Source organism: Xenopus tropicalis, chromosome 4, assembly GCF_000004195.4.
Source record: "Xenopus tropicalis strain Nigerian chromosome 4, UCB_Xtro_10.0, whole genome shotgun sequence".
NCBI lineage: Eukaryota > Metazoa > Chordata > Amphibia > Anura > Pipidae > Xenopus > Xenopus tropicalis.
Genome location: NC_030680.2, coordinates 147,759,218 through 147,778,145, shown reverse-complemented (window position 1 = coordinate 147,778,145; position 18,928 = coordinate 147,759,218). Strand labels below are relative to the sequence as shown.

General features: G+C 41.7%; 1 long non-coding RNA gene across 1 annotated transcript; it reads left to right on the top strand.

Annotated features, from left to right (window-relative positions):
* Positions 1-5,398: 5,398 nt before the first annotated feature.
* Positions 5,399-18,433, top strand: LOC116410478. The gene is made up of 3 exons (XR_004222444.1): positions 5,399-5,629; positions 9,782-9,887; positions 18,222-18,433. It is a non-coding gene; the product is annotated as an uncharacterized LOC116410478 (long non-coding RNA).
* The last annotated feature ends 495 nt before the right edge of the window (positions 18,434-18,928 follow it).

The window sequence follows — 18,928 nt, the reverse complement described above, 5'->3', positions numbered from 1 at the left end:
CATGTCCTGACCAATCTTATGATTATAATTGAATAGTGGTAAATTATCTATCCTATGTTTGCAGTATATTTTTTTAAAACAATATTTTTATCCTTGTGTGTGAAGGGAAATAAAGGTTTTATGTTTTTTATAAAAAGCACAGGTTTTTGTATTTACATTACATTACATTAACATTTATTTTTAAAGAGCCAACATATCCCGCAGCGCTGTACAATAAGTGGGTTACATACATGGGACATACAGAGTAACATATAAAGCAATCAGTAACCGATACAGGAGGGGAAGGGAGCCCTGCCCAAAAGAGCTTACACTCTACAAGGAGTAACATATAAAGCAATCAGTAACCGATACAAGAGGTGAAGAGGGCCCTGACCAAAAGAGCTTACAATCTACAAGTTTTTTTATTGTTAATATGAGTGCCAACTCACTGTGGTTAATCCAGTACGGGGCACAGATTAGCAGACAGTTGTCGGGTTTCAGAGAGAGTTTATGTTCATTGGTAAAATCCACAACTTACCTGTTCAAATGGGCTTTTGGTACTTATCCCTTTTCCTCCCACGAAGAGCCAGCTGTCTTGGAAGCTTATTTTCTTTGAATAACTGCTCCCAAAGCTTGCGAATACAGCCCTGGCTTCATCATTCAGCCTGAAGGAAAACAGTGGAACTCCTTTTTACAACTTGTATTTATCGGATTAGTTTGTGTGCCTTTGCCTTGAGCTGCCTGTTTAGAGGGGTAGCCGTTGCAGTCAGCTGGGTACAAATGTTCTGCACAAACCACTGCTGACAATATATACTTCCTCCTGTTCCTCAGGGGAGGGGTTTTGGCCAAACAGTAGTGACTCCAACCAATCACAATGCAATTTCCTACTTCAGCTTGGTACAAATGTCCCACTCTAGCTGCTCCTAGCAATACTTTGGTGATTATTTAGGGCCAAACAGTAGGGTGCCTCAGTCACAGGGCAACAAGGCCGACCCCTAAGCATTACTAGCCTGTATTTGTACAATATTCTCCAGTCTTGGTTCTGATACTTACTTTGTACCCGGATCGTCATAAGATGCGACAAGCACCAGCGTTCCTTCCGCCACAGGTTTTATAAACTCCAGCAGCGGTTTCACATCTTTGACAAAAGAGAAAATTCAGCTTAAAGATTTCAGAAAAAATTCACTTCTGATCCCTGTTTTCTATTGCAACTCAGCTTCAAGTATAAATATATTGACTAAATAATACATATTTTGCTAAACCTCTGATATACCCAAACCATTCCCCCGTATCTCTACCCCAGATCCCCCATAACTCCACTCCTCTTTAAGAAAACACATTGTATACAGGTATGGATTTTGTTTTAGTGCAGTAATTCATAACAACCAATCACATGTTAGTTCTGATCTGCCCTGTGCAGAATGAATGATGAAAGCACAGTTTTAATTCGTTGCTACTCTGAACAGATCTGTATCACATTTTTGCCAAACAGTTGGTTCCGCCTACAGGGCTATCATTGGTTTCTTCCATATAACACCGTGGCAGCTACTTTTAGCCGGCTGTGATAGATCTGATCAGCAATAGGCTGCTACGCTACTACAAGCCCCACAATACTGTATATGATTATGGACCCTGTTTACTTATGGTCCTAAATGCAAAGTTCAAAAATTGGTACATTCCACCATGCATTTACCCCCCCCCCCACCACTACAATGAGGAGTTTTCCCAGAATTCCATCATCATCATTGGGCCAGCAGCAATATTTATGTAGCTTTATTGTTTAGCAGCTCTCCAGTTTCTAATTTCAGCAGCTCTCCAGTTGCTAGGGTCCAATTTACCCCAGCAACCAGGCAATGGTATGAATAAGCGACTGAAAAATGAATAGGAGAGGCCTGAATAGAAATATCAGTAATAAAAAGAAAAGATAATAATATAATTTCCACCCCTCCATCGTAAAGGTAAATGTAAACATGAGCTAATGGTGGGATATTTGCTTTTATAGACATAACACCCCCACCCAAACATATTACATGTGAAACCAACGTGTAAATATATTTCTTTTCATTTTCTTCCAGACAAAGCAGATATATGGTTGCTAGCGTCCATATCATCCTAGGAACCGGGCAGTGGTTCCAGTGGAATATGAATAGGAGTGGGTCTAAATAGAAAGATAAGTAAAAATATAACAATAACAAAATTGTAGCCTCAAAGAGCAATCTTTTTTTTGGGCTGCCGGGGTCAGTGACCCCTTTTTAAAGCTGGAAAGAATGATAAGAGGAAAGAAAATAATTAAAAAATGATAAATTAATGAAAACCAGTTGAAAAGGTCATTCTATAATATTCAAAAGGTTAACTTAAAGATGAACCGCCCCTTTAAGGGCCTCTCTAAGATACTGTATCACCTTTAATTGTATGTATATATATATATATATATTAGAAGCTCTCCAAATATGCCATCACAAAATAGCTTTCACTTACCGTTTATTAGCGCGATGTTCAGTCCTCGGCCAATATTATTTTTTATACTGCTCATTATGCTGGAAATCATAAAGCAAAAATATTCTTTATAAACAAGAGACCCATGAAATAAATAGAATTTGATTGGCTTGGCTGCAAGTTACAAACAAGTCTAGCAAACAATGCACTAATCAGACCAAAAGCATGGTGGTTTTGTAGGTGCTTTCTTCTAAAAAGATGGAAATAAAAGGCAGCAGGCTGAGGTTCTTCTGTTTGATCCAACAAATGCCCAGAGACTGGGTGAGAGAGGTTGAGAGGTGAGACCCTTGGGAGGCCAACATGAAGCCCGTCCAATTCCTAGCAACTTCGCAATTGGTCTTCATTATTTATTCCTTATAGTATTTGAATTATTTGTCTTCCTCTTTTCAAATTCCACATGGGGGTCAGTGACCCAGGCAGCCAAAAATCGATTGCTTTGTGAGGATACAATTGTATTATTATTGTTGCTTGGTATTACTTATCCTTCACTTCGGTCCCTTTCCTATTAATATTCCAGTCTCTCATTGCAACTGCTGCCCGGTTGCTAGGTTAAATAAGACCCTAGCAACCAAATAGCCGCTTAAATACTAAACTGAAGAGCTGGGAACAGAAAGCTAAGTAAATGAAAACCACAAAAATAAAAAAATAAAGACCAATTACAAATGATCTCAGAATATCACTGTCTACATCTAACAGTTAATTTAAAGATGAACTACCCCTTTAAGTAGAACGTACCACTCTTCTGCTCTGCAAAGCACCTACTGACATTGGGAGACCACCAACAAATCAGCCATTTCCAAAGGAGAAAGCCAAGGCCAGATATTCTTCTGCCTTCCAGCTGTCCCTGATATATCCCTGTATAGGTTTGGGATCTGTAATCCAGAATGCTCTGGACCTGGAGTTTTCTTAATAAGGGATCTTCCGTAATTTGGATCACCATAACTTAAGTTGACTAAAAATCATTTAACCCAATAGGCTTGTTTTGCCTCCAATAAGGATTAATTATATCTTAGTTGGGATCAAGTACAGGTACTGTTTTATTATTGCAGAGAAAAGGGAATCATTTAACCATTAAATAAACCCAATAGGGCTGTTCTGCCCCCAATAAGGGGTAATTATATCTTAGTTGGGATCAAGTACAGGTACTGTTTTATTATTACAGAGAAAAGGGAATCATTTAACCATTAAATAAACCCAATAGGGCTGTTCTGCCCCCAATAAGGGGTAATTATATCTTAGTTGGGATCAAGTACAGGTACTGTTTTATTATTACAGAGAAAAGGGAATCATTTAACCATTAAATAAACCCAATAGGGCTGTTCTGCCCCCAATAAGGGGTAATTATATCTTAGTTGGGATCAAGTACAGGTACTGTTTTATTATTACAGAGAAAAGGGAATCATTTAACCATTAAATAAACCCAATAGGGCTGTTCTGCCCCAATAAGGGGTAATTATATCTTAGTTGGGATCAAGTACAGGTACTGTTTTATTATTACAGAGAAAAGGGAATCATTTAACCATGAAATAAACCCAATAGGGCTGTTCTGCCCCCAATAAGGGATAATTATATCTTAGTTGGGATCAAGTACAAGGTTCTGTTTTATTATTACAGAGATAAAGAAAATTGTTTTTTTATAATTAGAAATAATTGATTAAAATGGAGTCCTTTTTAAAAATTAGAATTATTTGCTTATAATGGAGTTTATGGCCTTTCCATAATTCGGAAGTTTCTGGATAATGGGTTTCCGGATAAGGGATCCCATACCTGTACTGCAAATATCACGGCCATCGGCTTTCAATATTTGGCAAAGGATTAAACTCCTCTCTCGTCACTTATACAAAACCACGGCACTGTATCACCATATTTTCAACCGGATAAATGGATTTTTATAGAGAAAACTATTCCCCCGAACAATGTAGGTCTCATATGTAAATATATGCTTCATCTAAATAAACTATTTTCATAGAGATATACTTTAGTAGAATGTGCCACTGGGTACTTCATTTTAAATACTAAGGGCCCTGTAATCATAGGATCCACAGCCCACACAAACAAACCGAGGGCACTGAAACATCCGCAATTTAATGGGCAAAGTTCTTTTTTTTCTGTCTCACACTGCCTCCTCTTCCAGTCATACTGAGCTGCATCACTTCCTGTCAGCTGATCTCTGAGGGAGCACACAGCCCAACACAAAATGGCGGCATTATTTCCTGTCAGCTGATCTCTGAGGGAGCACACAGCCCAACACAAAATGGCGGCATTATTTCATGTCAGCTGATCTCTGAGGGAGCACACAGCCTATCACAAAATATTTACTGATATATATATATATATATATATATATATATATATATATATATATATATATATATATATATATATATTCCAGTTTGCTATGATTCTTTAATAGGTCACTTAATATAATATAAACTGTGTATATCTATCTATCTATATATATATATATATATATATATATATATATGATATCTGTTGGTTAAGTATTCATTCTGGGGGTATAGTTTTCCTTTAAAACTCACAGCACTACCTGGTGCTCCTATCACTTGGTGTTTTGCCCTTAAACTGTTACCAGAGAGATTGCAGCTGATACTTACAGGATATAGGTATAGCATCCCTTATATGGAAACCCGTTATCCAGAAATTTCAGAATTACGTGTAACACCCCTAACTAAAGCGAGGAACATGAACAAGTGCTCACCATAGCAAACTTGCATCTCCTTATATATATATATATATATATATATAGTTTGTATAGACAGTTTACAGGACTACATATCCCAGCATGCCTCAGAGCTGAGGACCTGGCTGGGGCTTTGAATCCACCAATGATAAGAAAAGGCGCAAAATATTTGTGAGGGCCACCCTCCTGGACTATAAAAAGGGGAGAGAAGTGTGTGTCAGAGAGAAATTACTGACTGGTGTACCTGGTCTGTGTGGGAGAGCTGCCAGAGGGGAGAGACACCTGCAGGGATCCTGACCCAGGGGAAGCTGCTACAGGGAGAAGCTGACCCTGCTCTCCCAGCCCTGGACTTACACCTGTAACAGAGCTATCAGTGCCAGCCAGAAAGGGAGCCGGGGAAGCTGCCGCTGTTGGTAGGAAAGTCCCAGGCTGACAGGCTGCACACAGGCCCAGGTGATTACAGAGCTGCCTCCGTCCCATCTGAGATCTGTTACTAAATGTGATACAGTGATTTAGGCACAGACTGTGAGTAACCTGCAACCCACACACTATTGGGGAACTGTGTACTATTAACCCATAGCTTTACTATTGTCAGTTATAGTCAGATCCCTGCTGATTGTTTGTTACATTTAATAAAGAAAAGGGATCTTCTTGTTTACCATTAATGTGGTCAGTCATTGGGGTGTCACTGAGCGTGCTGGAGTTACCCATACATATTAGTCTCACCCAAGGGTGTGCTACATACGGAGAGGCCATCTTCCATATACCCATTATAAGCAAATAATTCTAATTATTTAAAAATAATATCCTTTTTCTCTGTAATAATAAAACAGTACCTGTACTTGATCCCAACTAAGATATAATTACCCATTATTTGGGCAGAACAGCCCTATTGGGTTTATTTCATGGTTAAATGATTCCCTTTTCTCTGTAATAATAAAACAGTACCTGTACTTGATCCCAACTAAGATATAATTACCCCTTATTGGGGCAGAACAGCCCTATTGGGTTTATTTCATGGTTAAATGATTCCCTTTTCTCTGTAATAATAAAACAGTACCTGTACTTGATCCCAACTAAGATATAATGAATCCTTATTGGAGGCAAAACAATCCTATTGGGTTTAAATGATTTTTTAGTAGACTTAAGGTATGGAGATTCAAGTTACGGAAAGATCCCTTATCTGGAAGCCCCATGTACCGAGTCCAGATTTATTAACCCCTCCCATGCTAGAAGGGGCTGGAATAAGGGGTGGCTAAATGCTCGTTAGTAAGTCATTTATTGGTTGAATATTTTTGCTTGGTTGTTACTATTGCCTGCACTAGGTTACAGGTTGGGAATCAGGCAAGACTCACATAGAGTTCTCAAAGCACATAGATGGTCCGACATTCCCGCATCTCATTCCCGCAGCTGAACTGGGCTTTCTTCTTTTCTAAGAAAAAATTAGTAACCAGAATGATTACATAATAAATGACAGCAGCATAACGAATACATAGTGAATCCTCTTGCAAGTTGCGTAATTAGAAAGGACCTCGTCCTGGGAAAGAGTCCAACAGAAGTGAAATTAGAACTTTGGCTCCCATTAGCCTATCTGTGCCCTTAAAGGCAAACGTAACTCACACACTCAGAATGGCTGTATGTTCTATGTAAGCGCTAGGGATGCACCAAATCTGCTATTTTAGGATCCGGCAGAACCCGGAAAGATTTGATCCAATGCCGTACCGAATCCGAAACTTAATTTCCATTTGTAAATTGGGACAAGGAAGGGTTTAAGAGATCCGTGCACTTCACACTTGGTGAAAAATGTTCAATTTCCATGTTTATGTGACAAAAATTTGGTTCGGCCAGGAGCGTGGATTTGGCCGAGTTTACTATTAAAAGCCTGAATCTTGGCCGAATCCGGAACTGAATCCTGGATTCCGTGCATCCCTAATAAGCACGAGCCACCATATCTAATAAAAGGCAATACGTTTGCTCAGCAACCAATAAGGTGTTTGCTTTTGAACAGGTGACCAGTATATTCTACCAGCTGATTGGTTGCTATGTGTTTATGCAACTGGGCTAACACAGTGTCTTTGATTACATTATCCCCCTGGGCACAAATTCCTTTTATTATAACGGAAGGTTTTTCTGGGCTCTGCCAAAAGCTAGTTATCTAATTAAGTTTGAGAAACATTGTATCGTTTTTAGCATTCAGTGCAGGAGATCAAAGGGAAATGAGAGACTTTTCAATAAGAATCCAGCACTGTGGCCTGAGCTGCGAAAATGGGGACATTTGGGAGGTATGGACATGGCTGACCCATCATTATATGATCATTGAGTCTCTCTGGTAAAAGTAGAAGCCCCCCCAGTAACTAGCCACACATTTCGGTGCCCATACCTGGGCCGATTTCAGCTGCCGATATTCGTACCCCCCAACTGTCCCACTTTCCGCGGGACTGTCCCGGTGTTAATAGCGCATCCCGCTGTCCTGGGTAGTTCAATGAATGTACTGCATTTCCGTAATAGATTAAGGGAGATTCATTGAACTATTCGAGACAGCGGGATGCGCTGGCTGGAGCCGGGCGCTCCTTCTTCAGCGGTTCCACTCCTTATACGGCGGCAACAGGCCCTTTTATAAGGTTGTGCCCCGTGCTTATTGACGTCACATGTACACACGGGGGGCGCAACCTTATAAAAGGGCCTGTCGCCGTGTGTATGGGGGGTACTGTTTATGGGGGCAATGGGGGGCACTTTCTAGGGGGGCACTGTGTATGGGGTTACTTTCTATGGGGGCACTGTGTATGGGGGCACTGTGTATGGGGGCAAAACTGGTACATAGTTATAACTCACTTATAACTGACTACCTTCTCTCTATATTTGTATTTTATATGTAGGAGTTGCTATATTGTTTTCCTTAGGTAGTACAGTATGAGGGTATAGCACATTTTGCGTCTGATCCCACCATTTCAACTATATAAAAGGAGTATTTTTTTTTTTTTTTTAAATGGGGTGTGGTAATTGGGGCGTGGCGCGCCAAATTTTTTTGTCCCTCTTTTCATTTTTCAAATGTTGGGAGGTATGGATATTGGTCCTTTAGACGGATTCGGCAGCTTATCTGCCAATGTATGAGCACCCCCAAAGGGCCTCCCCGACATCTGGCTTGAAAGTGGGCAGATCTCGATCAGCCGGGTTTTAAGAAAGTGGCGTGACGCCATGAAACGCGTCAAGCGTATTACCCTGATTGTTTTGGCATATGCTTTTAAATGACTACAATAAATACTGTTTTTATTCAGCGATGTTGAAACTGCTCCGTATACTTTATTTTTTCTGATGGATTCATGCTGTCTGGGTGTCAGCAAGTACGTTGAGCAGGACAGAGCTGACCGGTAAGTGCTCCCGTGATATTTATTTGTTATGGGTTTAATTTTCTGTCAGATCAGGGACCACATTGGCTTGTTGATGCTCTCTGAACTGACAGCGCCCGTGCCCGGCGCTTTAAGCCAGTTGGTTGGCCCTAGGGCCAAACAGTCGAATATCTCTCACCCTTAGGTGGGCATATGGGGAGAAGATCCACTCAATCTCGGCAAACCAGCGAATCTTACAGTGTATGGCCAACTTTAGTCTGTAGGGAGAACTGTGAGTAAGGATTAGATATAAAGCAGAGGAACAAACAGTTACACACAGAGTACATTCAGTTACAGCGTTTACTCACTTGGCGCCTCGTCAGCTTTATTATCTGTAACGAAACAAACCCAAACTCCTCAGTTTATGTTACTATAAATAAATGCTAGAAATGCATTAAAGGGGCGGGGCGGGGTCACTTCTTTATCCATTTTATGCCGTTTTTGACAAATGGATGACGCCTCTGAATAATAACATAGGAATGCACCAAATCTTTGCCAAATCATTGATTTGGGCATCCCTACATCATAGTGTTCCCCCCCACACAAGGAATTTTTTTTTTCTTACCAAATACTCCTCAGTCTCTTCATATTGTCCTTACTGGAATACAATTTTTCTGCAAAATACCATCAGGGTAAGTAGAAACACTATGACACGTAGAATAGCAGCGCGATATTAAAGGGAAAACTATAAAATGTTGCTATAGGTCAGTGCTGCAGGTATATATTCTGGGATTTCTGTATCTGTGTGACTGCAGGAACGCATGCTGTGTGGCCATTTGGAAGCTCGGGGGCGGGCTTATGCTAAGCAGGGGCAGGGAATATGTAATATATGTTTTTAGTGTGTCCAAACCTGGATGGAGGGATGATTCTGCCATATGAATTACTTGCTTAGCAGCAGAATATCCTCCAATGGGCTCAGAGCTGTGTTCTGCCCAAGTGCCCAAACCTCACAATGCTTCTTAAAGGGGTGGTTTACCTTACAGTTAACTTTTATTATGTTATAGAATATTCTATTCCTGGCAACTTTGCAATTGATCTTCATTTATTTTTATAGTTTTTCTTTATTTGCCTTCCTTTTCTACATCTTTGCAGCTTTCAAATGGGGGTCACTGACCCCGGCAGCCAAAAACCTATTGCTCTGTGAGGCTCCAGTTTTATAGTTGTTGTTACTTTTTATTCCTTATCTTTCTATTCATTATCTCTTGTATTTATATTCCAGTCTCTCATTCAAGCCACTGCCTGGTTGCTAAGATAATCAAGAAATCAAGACCCTAACAACCAGATTGGTGCTTAAAATCCGAACTGCAGAGCTACTGGACAAAAAGGTAAATAACTAAAAAACCAGAGACAATAAAAAATAAAAACCAATTGCATATTGTCTCAGAATATCTATCTATATCATACTTAAAGGGAATTTAAAAATGAACAACCCCTATAATATACTGCGAGATCTGCTCATACGGAGAGGGCAGCAAATGAGCAGATCTCAGCACAATTTGGACACTCATTTTGTAAATTGGGCCAATTGGGCTGATCCAATCAGTGGCCCAGGGAACAATAATAGAATCATACAGGATAGACCAGTCGGACTGGATTTTCAAACCTGCCAGATATCAGTTGGGCAGGCCAATTGGCCGGACCCTTTGCTTGGCCTGTGCATTGCCATTTTAACTTCCGTTAGTACAGGGACCCATTGGAATTTAATTTAGTGCCGTCTTTAGTTAGAAGCTAAGAAGGAATCCTTTGTACAAGGGTTGGGCTTGATGGAGTCTTTTTGCAACCTGTGCTACCTGCTAGTTCTTAGTTCCAGTTATAAAACCAGAATGCTCTTTTCCCGCGCACCGCATGGTTCTTCCCATTGGGCACAAACGCTCCGCTTTCACGCCTGACACGGCACACTTTGCACCAAATTCTGTATTAAGCACAATCAGCAGGAACAGCCCCCTAAGTTTGCTCATAGCCTTTACAGAGAGATACCATAAAACTATGGCACATAGGGATTCCCCTGTACTAAGCACAATTCAGCAGGAACAGCCCCCTAAGTTTGCTCATAGCCTGTACAGAGAGATACCATAAAACTATGGCACATAGGGATTCCCCTGTACTAAGCACAATTCAGCAGGAACAGCCCCCTAAGTTTGCCCATAGCCTTTACAGAGAGATACCATAAAACTATGGCACATAGGGATTCCCCTGTACTAAGCACAATTCAGCAGGAACAGCCCCCTAAGTTTGCTCATAGCCTTTACAGAGAGATACCATAAAACTATGGCACATAGGGATTCCCCTGTACTAAGCACAATTTAGCAGGAACAGCCCCTAAGTTTGCTCATAGCCTGTACAGAGAGATACCATAAAACTATGGCAGCATAGGGATCCCCCTGTACTAAGCACAATTCAGCAGGAACAGCCCCCTAAGTTTGCTTATAGCCTGTACAGAGAGATACCATAAAACTATGGCAGCATAGGGATCCCCCTGTACTAAGCACAATTCAGCAGGAACAGCCCCCTAAGTTTGCTCATAGCCTTTACAGAGAGATACCATAAAACTATGGCACATAGGGATTCCCCTGTACTAAGCACAATTCAGCAGGATCAGCCTCCTAAGTAAATGCCCAATTAGGTGAAAAGCACAGGACACATGCAACTGACGTGCCGCTAAAAAAACACCCAGACATCCCTGTAAAGGTGGCAACTCACACTCCCGCTACTACACTTATAATGAAAATGTGCATTGTGGGTAAAATATGGCAGTTTGTGTGTGACAGTTGCACTGTGCATTTGCTTAATTACCGGTATTAAGCCCTGTCATATAAATTGTGGGATTATTCTTCACTGCACCAAACAGTAGTGGCACAATGGAGATGGGGCACCTGGGGGCCCCTGGGGTCCAGATGAGATTGCACAGATCATCTCCCCATGGTTGGCAGGGGGATTAGCCCCATATGTATGTCTCTTTTTAGCACCATAGAGTGGGGGTGCCATTTAGTTGGTCTGAGTAGTTCAGTGGTGTTGCAGAAAATACACTTTGGGAATAGCTTCCCTATACTTTCCCTGCAACTAGAATCAACCTGCCATAGGGAATTGCTAGCAACAAGGAACTGGGCTGCTGTATGTGCTGCGTATACAGAAGCTCTATGCACAAACAGCCCCCTAATGTCTCCCCTCTCCAAGATTTGAAAATGCCCTGATTTCCCATTTAAACCCGTTTTCTGGGGGGATGTTCTGGGGGGAATGTTTTCCCCAAAAATTGTGTTGCATGTGTGGTAGTGCAACTGCACCCACAACTGTGTACAGGCAGGGGACTCCATTTTAATCAATTATTTCTAATTATAAACAAACGATTTTCTTTATCTCTGTAATAATAAAACAAAACCTTGTACTTGATCCCAACTAAGATATAATTACCCCTTATTGGGGGCAGAACAGCCCTATTGGGTTTATTTAATGGTTAAATGATTCCCTTTTCTCTGTAATAATAAAACAGTACCTGTACTTGATCCCAACTAAGATATAATTACCCCTTATTGGGGGCAGAACAGCCCTATTGGGTTTATTTAATGGTTAAATGATTCCCTTTTCTCTGTAATAATAAAACAGTACCTGTACTTGATCCCAACTAAGATATAATTACCCCTTATTGGGGGCAGAACAGCCCTATTGGGTTTATTTAATGGTTAAATGATTCCCTTTTCTCTGTAATAATAAAACAGTACCTGTACTTGATCCCAACTAAGATATAATTACCCCTTATTGGGGCAGAACAGCCCTATTGGGTTTATTTCATGGTTAAATGATTCCCTTTTCTCTGTAATAATAAAACAGTACCTGTACTTGATCCCAACTAAGATATAATTACCCCTTATTGGGGCAGAACAGCCCTATTGGGTTTATTTCATGGTTAAATGATTCCCTTTTCTCTGTAATAATAAAACAGTACCTGTACTTGATCCCAACTAAGATATAATTACTAGCAATGCACCGGATTCGGTTCGGGATTCGGGCCGAATCCTGCCTTTTTTCAAGGTATTCGGTTTTGGCCGAATCCTTGCTCTGAGCTGAACCAAATCCGGAAGTGCCCCCATAGAGAGTACCCCCCATATAAAGTACCGGCAACAGACCAAGTCATCGTCTTTAGTACCTAAAAATTGTTGTCACAAAAGTAAGAGAGTGAATAAGTACTATTGTAATTGGATATTGGTTAAATTATAGGAGGTGTCAGTGGGCCCTCCTGCTCCTGACCATTTGGCCTACTTCATGGTCATTTTCTATTTCTGAATGGGAACAAAGAGGAGAAATAGATGGAAGAATAGATGCTAGTGTGTAAGTAGAATAAAGAGGTTGGGTCAGGAAAAGGAAGAAAATTAGTATGGAGAGTGGGCCTATGTTCTAAGGTCTTCTGGTGGGCCCCTGAGATCCCAGTCCGACACTGGTGATACCAGCAGTCTGTATTGACAGCTGGTAGAGACTCTATAGCTCCTGTACCCCCTAGTCAGTATAACAAGACTAGGGTTAACAAATAAAAAAGTTTGTGTGCACATTAAAATGAACATTCAGGTACCAGTTGTCACGATCTCCCTGAGGAGACGCTGTGGAGTACCAGGAAGGTGGGAGCCTGAAGACTGGGTAACCCGGAGTGTAACTATAAGTCACAGAACTGGTGTCGGAGGCCATGTTGAAAGTGAAGAACTTTAATAAACTTAGTGATGTAACCGAACACACAACGAATATACAAACTGAATGTAGAACGGCAGGCAGAGGCAGAATCCAAAAACAGGCAAAAGGTCAGGGCAAGCGGCAGTCAAGCGAAGTCAAGGACAGGCCAAGGTCAAAACCGGGAAATCAAGGCAGGACTAGAAAGGACTCAGGAACAAGGCAGAAGGCAGGATCAGGACACGGAACTGGAGCTTGGAACCAGCGGGAACAAGAACAGACACAGGAACAGGGAACACGAAGGCAGGGTCACGAGAGACAATTAATGACCAAGCAAGGGGCAATAGTCAGGGAAAGGCTTATAAAGGGTGAAGATTAGGAGATGGGAAACACATGTGGTTAATGAGGTGGGCGGAGGAAAGAGAGCAGACAGAAAGTAGGAGCCAAGAGAAGAAACAGACAGACCGAAATGCCTCCAGTGGCTACAGAGGCAAATGCATGCCACCAGGACCACCACAAGTGGTGTTCGAAACCTGGCTGATCCTGACACCAGTCCTAGTGTAAATTTTACTTTTCAGACGTACCTTTTAAAAGCTATATTGATCCTTTATACTGTTGTGGCGTGAAAGAGAGTGATTGGGAATTTATAGGAGTGATAATTCCATTTGTAAGTGTTGTTGTGTGAATAAGAGTGCTTGGGACCTCATAGGAGTGGTAGTTCCATTTGTAAACTTGCTATTAACCATGGGAAATAGCTGTTGTAAAAATACCAACATGCTGACTGGGGATGCTCAGTTCATGCGTAATAAGGATCCAGGGAATATTAAGTTTTTGGTACAGTGGCAAAAACTTTTTTCCTTTGATCCTGTTCTAGTTAGAGAAAAATGTAGGGCGTTGGTCAGAGCTATCAAACATGATGCTGGCACTAAAGTAAAGAAACAAAAGATGAAGGGCTTACATATTGCCCGTAGATGGTTAGAGGAGCCTGTAAAGAGGGAAAATTAGAATAAGCAAGCCAATGGGGCTATGTATGTCAGGGCTGAGGATAATGATCTCCTTACCTGCGTACAACCACAGGCTCCCCGGGTACAGCCCTCAGCCCCCACAGTCCAAAATAACCCTCAACAAGTGCTAGAGTCACCTCCAAAATATGACCACTTGTCACTTACAACCCAATTGCCCGTTGGACTGACTACTCTCGTCCAAAAATCCCCAGATAATCCCCCTGAGTTACAGGTAGCGTACCCTAAATCGCTTACCCGTCCCGATGATTCAAAGACCCGAAACGTGGTAATTAACCCCCAAATGTCCACCCACCTTACAACAAGCACCAGGTCCCCTGTTGTGACCAGATCTCGTAGTAACAATAACCCCGGTACCCAAGGTAATTTCAGGGTAAAATGGAACATTCAGCGTCTCACAAACCCCAAGTGGGACCTCGCTCCAGGCGTCGGAATACAAGTAGATCAATATCCTATGATTGAGGTCCCCAATCCCCTTTATGGTCAAAATAATGAGGGACACACTATGTTAGTTTATAGAACATGGACGTTAGATGACGTCCGTAAGGCGACCGATGGAATACCTTGCCCTCGAGTTAATATATCTAAATTCATACAAGGGGTGGAAGGTCTTGTAAAAAGTTATAAGTTAAACGGCGCGGAAACAGAACAGTTGTATATAGGCAAATCCTGGGTCCAGATTGGTGTCTGGTATGTGGTGACTGGACTGTGCTAGATGCAGCAAATGATTGGGTCGAAATTAATAAATGTATCTAGGAAGAGGCAGAATCGGTTGACCATTACTATGGCCGACTGAAAGATTTATTTGATAATCATAGTGGTATAAATGTGCCTGCTGGGAGGATGGTGCATGATACCCCATATGAACAACAATTAAAAAATGCCTTCCTCAAAGGAGCATTATCCCAAATCAGTAGTTTTATTACTAAACACATGGTTGATCACAGGACTGGGCGACTAGTTCTAGAGTATGCTAGGCATGCTGAAAGACATTTCCAGAGTAAAAAGAAAGAAACAGATCCTTGTTATAGAAGAAGATATATACGTAGTCAGACAAGTCAACAGGGAAGACATAGGGAAAGAGAGCAAGGGAAGGACTAGGGAGATTACAGGAAAAGGAGGGAGGGCACTAGTGGAAACCGGAATGAACGCCTATGTTTCGACTGCAGGAAACCGGGGCACATCGCAAAATACTGCCCCAACCGACAAAGAGACAATGACCTTAATTTTGACGAATCAAGTGACACAACCCCCATCCTGTGAACTGGTGACTAGTTTAGCATGTAATAAGCCAGTGGCAGGGAAGCAACTCAAATTTCTCTGTGACACTGGGGCTTGTAGGTCACTTATCTATCCTGGGGACCTTCCTGATGTCTCCAGGTCAGAAGACTATGTCTTTCTAAGAGAGGTAGGGGGGCATTTACGCAAGGAATACCTATCCGAGCCAGTGCTTGTCCTTGATAAAATGACTGGCCATACCACAACTAATCAATTTATTTTCTCTTATAGATGCCCAGTAAACCTACTGGGAAGAGATACTTTGATTAAGTTGGGTATTGCATTGGTACCTGGACACTCTGGATTCAGGGTGGAACGGGTAGGTGAACTCAATGTTGTTGAGTCTCAAGGACCACTGCCATATCTGTATAGCCTTGACCTTATAGATAAGGGGCCCAAGTCAATAGTCAAGGAGTTAATGGAATTGGCAAAGGAAAAAACCAGAGGTATCCCCAATGTAGACTATCAAAACAATTTGCATTGTATTATGTTTTATAAACACACCTCTGGTCCTGATGAGAACTATGAGGCTAAGTTCCACAAACATAAATACGGCACACTCACCATCCGGTATATTTACTGGACCAAGTCTGGGGATTGTGTTGCCAAATGTGGACTGCCCAATGAATTCCGACCACTTCCTTGGTCATTTAATTCTCCACAACACATGTCCCTTTCCAAGAACAAAATGCATGAGTGGAAAGATTTAGGGGAAATGATCCCTAGATGGCGTCTGAAAACTGCAGATGACCTTGCCCGCATAGGGGTCTACAGGCAAAAGGTAAATTGTGTAACGGTAGGGACCCCTGCTACGCATCTCCAAGGCCTTGAGCACCCACCTGAACTAGACCAATTACCACCTACCCTTTGGGCAACCAGTAAATCAGACGTTGGGTTAATAAAGGGAGCAGAACCTGTCCAAATAACCCCTAAATCCACATATCGGCCCCATCAAAGACGTATCCTCTGCGCAAAGAGGCAGAGGAAGGTATAACTCCTATAATTGAAGGATTACTCAAAAACGGAGTCTTGAGGCTATGTCCAGACTCCCCTTGTAATTCACCTCTCTTTCCAGTAAAGAAAGCCACACCTGAGGGTCTCTGGCGTATGGTCCAGGACCTGCAAGCGGTTAACCAAGCAATCATACCCCGCGCTCCCTGTGTACCAGATCCACTTACGCTGCTGAATGATCTAAACCCAGAAAATAGGATTTATTCTGTAGTAGATATCGGCAATGCTTTCTTTTCTATTCCGATCCACAAGGATAGCCAGTTCTGGTTTGCTTTTACCTTTAAAAACAAGAAATATACATTTCAGCGATTAGTACAAGGCTACCGTGAGTCTCCCACTATATTTTCAATGATAATGGCCGCAAATCTAGCCAAATTCACCCCTCCGGGTAACAGTCAGATTTTGTTTGTGGGCGATATCCTCCTGGCTTCACCCAGCCAAGAGATCTGTAAGGCAGACACCTTAGCGCTGCTTCAGTTCCTCGCTGAAAATGGGCATAAGGTAAATAAATCCAAACTCCAATTGTGGACCACACATGTCTTGGGTATAACATTACATAGGAAGGCAGACATCTAGATGAAAGTAGAAAAATAGCTATACTTCAGGCACCAAAAACACGCACAAAGAAGGACAAATTATGTCCTTTTTAGCACTTATTAACTTCTGAAGAGCGTGGATCCCTAATTATGCACAAGAGGTATCACCCTTAACTACACTCATATACACCGTCCCTATGGCAGCTACAGACCCATTGCTATGGTCAGAGCTTGCCGAAAGAGCCTTTGCCAAGGTAAAACAGTTATTAGTTGGTACTGGAGTGCTGGGATTTCCAGATTATTCTAAGTCCTTCTCACAAACAGTAGACTGCAAAAATGGTTATATGACATTTGTTTTAACCCAAATGTATGGTGACAAACATAGGCCTATAGCATTCTATTCGTCTAAACTTGATCCCGTGGCGCTCAGCTTGCCACCATGTGTCCAAGCCGTTATTGCAGCTTCATTAGCTGTACAAAAGATTACTCTAAAAAATTTTGTTTAGCATGTCACACATGCAATAAGTTCAATGCCCAAGGAGCCTTACGCCCCAAACAAAGCCGATTTCCAGTGGCACAATACCCCTTCCAGACAATATGCATGGATTTTATTGAACTAACCAAATGTGAAAACAAGAAATACTGTCTTGTCATTATCAATGCCTTCACCGGATGGGTGGAAGCCTTTCCAGTAAGTAACCCAGACGCACTTACTAAAGAAACTAACAAAAGAAATCATACCTCGCTTTGGAATCCCTGAGCACATATACAGTGATAATGGTACACATTTTGTTAACAAAATAATAACTAACCTTTCTAAACACTTTCACATTGCTTTGAAACGTCATTGTTCATTCCCTCCAGCATCTGCAGGGTTGGTCGAAAGACTTAATGGAATACTAAAAAGCAAGCTTAGAAAGTTAATGGACGAAACACATACCAATTGGGTATAATTTCTCCCGTTAGCCCTGTTACACATGAAAATTACACCAAGTAAAAAGGGTGTTACCCCTTTTGAAACTTTGCACGGCCAACCATATAGAATCCCTCAGTTACAAGCTTTTGATAAATTGGAAGATGAGGCAGACCAATCACTGGCCAAATTACATGTGTAAAATGCTTAACAGACGGGACCTTTTATCCCCCAATTCTCTTCCAGAATCCACCGAATCTGTTCCTGAGGAAATCGTGAAACCTGGAGAGTACGTTTGGGTCAAAGTAATCAAGAGAAAGAACTGGTCCCAGCTGGGAAGGTCCATACCAAGTACTACTGTCAACCCCTACAGCGGTTAAGATAGCCGAAAGAACTTCCTGGATACACGCAAGTCACTGTAAACTAGTAAAACTATTTCAGGCAGGGATAGAATTTAGGGACCCCGAGTAACCCCATGGAGGAGTCTGACTACAAAGGGGGGTCACAACCCATTGGGGAATGGCTCGTCTCAATGTCAGTGAAGGCCCATGGGTTTATTCGGGGACACTGTAGCAACCAGGGAAAGGAGAAGTTTCAGTGATGCATACTATATTGTTCATCTATCTTACCGCCATAGGAATAACAATCTTGCTTTTCCTCACCGTCATAACTATGTCACTTCAACCCCCCTTAGGTAGGTGGAGATTCTCATCTTCACCCTCAAATCAAACCAAAACGGTGGCTGGTAACCACTCCAATGCAAAGTATAAACCATTCATTAGCTTCTTCTACTTATCCAAAACAAGGCACCCCTGTGCTAACAGTTGTAGAAGACTAAGATACTACAATTAAATTTGATGCATGTGCAGTAGTTTCTTGTAAGTCCCTATCTAAGGCCAGAGAATATGCACTGTGCCACAAGTACATGTGTAATCAATTCCCACCCTGTCATT